General features: G+C 34.0%; 1 protein-coding gene across 1 annotated transcript in view; it reads right to left on the bottom strand.

Moving 5' to 3' along the window:
• The window catches only part of COL22A1 (collagen type XXII alpha 1 chain), a 2,341,282-nt gene that overhangs the window by 502,556 nt on the left and 1,833,726 nt on the right, over positions 1 to 5,000 (bottom strand). The window lies entirely within an intron of this gene.

The following is a 5,000-nucleotide window of genomic DNA, read 5'->3' as shown; positions in this document are numbered from 1 at the left end:
GCAATGTACATGATTTTAAACAGGTCTCTTTACTATTACTTAACCTAAACTTGCATGCATAGACTGATTGTCTCCTGCTACTGTGATTGTTTATCTCTGCCTGTTTTGCTCCCTACCCACCATCATCTCTGCTCATTTCATTTGATGCAGTGTCCCAACAAAAGCTTCTCTCTGAACTTGCAACATTAGATCTCACTCACCCCCTACCCCCGCCTGGTTTCATAGTTATCTATGCAATTGTCAGCAGGCACCTAAATGGCAACAAAACCTTTCAGCATTTCAACCAGTCTTTGTTGGTGTTCCCCAAGGGTCACTACTCGGCTCCTTCTATTTAATATTTTCATAAATAAACTTCATAACTCTACAACACTTTCTACTTTGCAGCTCTCTTATAATATGCTGATGATTCAACCCTTATCTGCTATGATCATCCATAACAAAATTACAGGAAATCACTCAAAAATCTTTCACTGAATTAGAAATATGGCTAAAAAAATTCTAACTTGCTGCTTAATGCCAAAAAAAACCCCAAACTTATGCTATTTACTGTAAAACACCATCTTAACCAGAAACAGACATTTCATATTACCTCAAGTAATAAAACAAAAATAGAAACCATAAGCCAAACTAAACTACTCGGTGTTGTAATAAATGGCAACCTAAAATTTGATCAACATATATTCCATTCCTTCAAGAAAACTTACCAAAATCTTGGTTCCCTCTTTAAGGCCAAATAATGCCTGACAGATCAAGCTCTATTATATGCTTCACCTGTTCTTACAAATATCAACACTACGTATAAAACCAAACTCATCTTCTGCTACTACAAAATACCTAAATTTGCAATCAACCAACTTTATAAAATACACCATCATCTTGCATAATAACAAAGCAGTTGACATCCTCACAACTAATTATTGCCCACAACCTATTGTCCTCTCAAGACAAATGCCCAGCATTACAGTATACTGTACTGTATATTTACCTACTAGAGACCTTTGCTATAGCAACAAATGCTTGCTATGTATCAGTAAATCATTCAACACTACTGCAGACTCTCCCTACTCTCATTATGTGTCAAAATGTTAAAACAGATAGAAAACAAATAGTTTCAAAACTTTTCTTAAGAAGCACCTATGCCAAAGTTGATCCCGTTTCTCCTGCTCACGTGGCTACTTTTTTCTAGCCCTTACACCCACTTTGCTTCCCAGTCTTTTTGTACCTTATTACTCCTCATCCTGCACTTATTTCCTGAACTCTTACTTATCTTCAGTCTTTCACACCCCCCCACTAACTACAATTCCTCCTCTGTCCATTTATCTTCCCACTCATTTTCATAGCTTTTCCTTTCATATTTCTCTTGTCAATTTTAAGCTACATTCCACTTGTCTGTAAATTATTACTAAACTCAAAAACGCCCCAGTTTCCCTGTAAGCATCATGCTATAAATACATTGTTATTGTATGTTATTTCTCTATTTAATAATTAGCCAATTTATATTAATTTCTCTCTTTTTTTTGTGTTAAAATGCTATGCTCATGTAGGAAATATATAAAAATATTTAAAAATCAAGTAAATAAGATCATGTATAGATGTTTTTACCCTGCAATTATAAAGGTATACCATGTGTAACTTAAATATGGGGCATTTCTCCTCAGGCATCAGTTGAAAAGGTTTTTACCCATTCGGGCTTTTCCTGGTTAACACAGAAAAATAAATAAATTCACAGGACAGTTCAGCACATAGGTCTTGAATATCTGCTGATGCAAATACTGTATACTGGTCTGCAGGAAAGTAGAAGTTTCTTTTATGTCAAATTATGAATATGTGCAATATTAATATTTATGTTAATAACTTGATTCAGATAGAGTGTACATCATACTTCGTGGTATCAAGGTGATACTGCAGACATTTTCACCAGTACTTGCTGTCTGCCGACTTTCAATTTGCAGGAATATTCACTTATTTAGTAATAAAATATGCATGCATGCAAAAATATTATACTTCTGCAAATATCTCAAGCTTTGTCTACCTTAATGCATTTTGGAGCAGCATTTTTATTCATAGTCATCAGCACGGTAAAAAATGCTTCTCAGACAAATAGGTAATTGATACCAAAGAAAATGTGAGTTAGATATTTTCCAGAAGTAGTATGAATATATGCCATATGTTAATAATTATGTCAATAACTTCAACAAGAAAATGTTTATATGTTACACCATAGTATCAAATGAAAGTATATGAACAACTTGAAAAAAAACTGACGGTTTCTAACATGCACTCCTTTTCAGATATTTATTATATTTATTTGTACATTATTAAATATTATTACAAATCATAACTATTCAAATATCTCACAAATGGAGTTAACATCTACAAAACTGCTTTGAAGCAATTTGATGATCACATCTGCATCAACAAAAGTCACACTTAATAATTATAATCTACACGGTTTGTGTGATATTTATAGTTGTTTGTATACTTTTAATAATAAAAAGTACATATAGTCTAATTACTTCTTAAATATAAAATCACTGTTATATCTGGCTGACATATTAATGTCACAATTGCTAAGATGAGTATATGTAGCATAACTTTCATTTTTGTAACTTTTATAGTTTTTGAGATATATATACATGGGTTTACAGGTAAATTGCAAACCTATATTGTCAGGAATTTAGCTCATGCAAAAGCTGGCCATAGGGGAAATCTGCCGGTGCCAGGCAGTATAAAATTCCACTCAGGCTAGGTGTTAATGAATTAAACTGGAGAAAGTATTTGCTAATTAAATGTTTATTTAACAATGTACCTTATTTAAGCATGTTTCCCAAAGTGTCCTCCTAATGAAAAAAAGTATTTTGAAAATCGCAAACAGATGTTTTGCTGTGTGTGTGTGTGTGTGTGTGTGTGTGTGTGTGTGTGTGTGTGTGTTTGTATGACAGTGTGAATTGTGTGTTTGTGTGGATTTGTCTGCATTTGTGTGTGTGTGGATTTGTGTGTTACATGTGTGTGCATGCTTGTGTATATATGTGAGTGTGTGCTTGTCTGTTGCATGTTTCTGTGTCTCATTGTGTCTGCTCTGTGTCTATACATGTGTGTGAGTATTTGTATGTCAATGTGAAATCAGCAGAAAGCAGGGTCATGGAATTTTCTTGTTGGGCTACTGTTGTGTGATCTTATAGTTAGTATATACATTCGAGTTGTGCAGGTACAGGGATACACTTTAATGTGTTTTCAGTAAAGGTTTACTGGAGAATCCATGTGATAGGTCCTTCCTCCTTACTGCCCACCAAAAAAAAAAAAAACTTTAAGGTGATATACCATTTTAGAGATGATTTCAAATCTAGCTCCATAAAGAAAAGCAGGTTTTTCCAAGATGAATACAGTCTTTGTGGAAGACCAGATAAGATTCTCTACGCATAAGGGTCTGAAACTCTGAGACACTTGAAGTAAGGCTGATAATTACAAGAAAGTTCATTTTTCAATGAAAACACTAGACTAACCTCAAATTGCTAAGATGCAAGTCTTACAAATAAGAAATTCAAATCATAATGAGGACAGGGGTATATTCAAAGTAGGACAATCATGCAGCACTACTTTAATGGATGCTTATATACATATATATATATATATATATATATATATATATATATATATATATATATATATATATATAGTCTTGGCTCACTGTCTTACTTTACAGGCTCATGATTTACAAGCATAGTTGAGTCATGCACATTGGCTGTGGAAAGACAATATCAGATCATAAATGCTTCTGAAATAAGTTGAACTCAGCTGCAAGCTGACCAGCCAGGGTAATGTAGGACACTATCACCCAAATGAGAATTCTTTCCAATTAGAGGCATAGACTGGCAAAGTAAAGGATTTATAGAAACTTCAATAACATCTAAGGCCAGAGTCAGTAAATGCAGTAGGAAAGAAGGAGTTAACTGTTTATTTATTTAGATTTTTATCATCAGAGTTCTGCTGGGTAGAAACAATTTATACAGTTATTCTTTTGTTCATCCATCCATGCATGTATTTATGAATTTATTTTGTTGTTTTCATTTTGTTAAGATGGTTAAGTCTACTGGATATAGACCATTTACACAGGGAACTGGAGGAAAAAAGCTCCAAAAAGAAATAAGAGAAAAACATAAGTAAATATGGCAGGTGCATAAAGGAATATAAAGTAATTTTGACATTACATGATTAGAGACACAGAGGTATTGTCCAAATCAGACCCTCAAGTAGAGGAAGTTATCAACTGCATCATGGAGGACATCTTTGTCTTAGACAAGAGAGTTATCCCATATCACGAGGACTTGAGATCCTGAAACCATATCCTTCTAAGAAATCAAGGGAGATATAAATGAACTGTGGTCTTTTGCCTAACATCATAGGACTAAGACAGGATATGAAAAGAAATGGTTGGAATGGATGTTGGAATCTCTCATTCCACAGACCAGAAGAAATGCCCACCTCTATCTCCCTCCTGTGCGGTTGAACTTGAGCTGCACAAAGGAGGTGGGGGACTGTATTCTGACTGCATTCTACAGAGTGGTGAATATATAGTGGTGAATATATATATATATATATATATATATATATATATATATATATATATATATATATATATATATATATATATATATATATATATATATATATATATATATATATATAAGGCAATGATTCTCAGTCCACAGCTCAAAGACAGGAGTGGAAGAGTGGATCAGAGAGTCTGTCAACTCTTTCACTTCTCCAGGGATGTGACTTACTGACAGAGTGATTTCTGTGTGCATGGCTGACTGCCAGGTGAGCATCACCTCTCTGCAGAGGTGGTATGAACCTGCACTCCAGTGTTTGTATAAGTACCACTCAGTGTTCCACCTGTCTTACTAGATAAGGAGGGGCCACTAGAATCTGCCTTGCCTGTGAAGCCACACACACACACATATATATGTATGTATATATATATATATATATATATATATATA

This window comes from Protopterus annectens, chromosome 3.part1 (assembly GCF_019279795.1).
Source record: "Protopterus annectens isolate FY-2018-M chromosome 3.part1, PAN1.0, whole genome shotgun sequence".
In the NCBI taxonomy this organism is placed as follows: Eukaryota; Metazoa; Chordata; order Ceratodontiformes; family Protopteridae; genus Protopterus; species Protopterus annectens.
The sequence above is the reverse complement of the archived record's forward strand: the minus strand, read 5'-3'. Positions and strand labels throughout refer to the sequence as shown.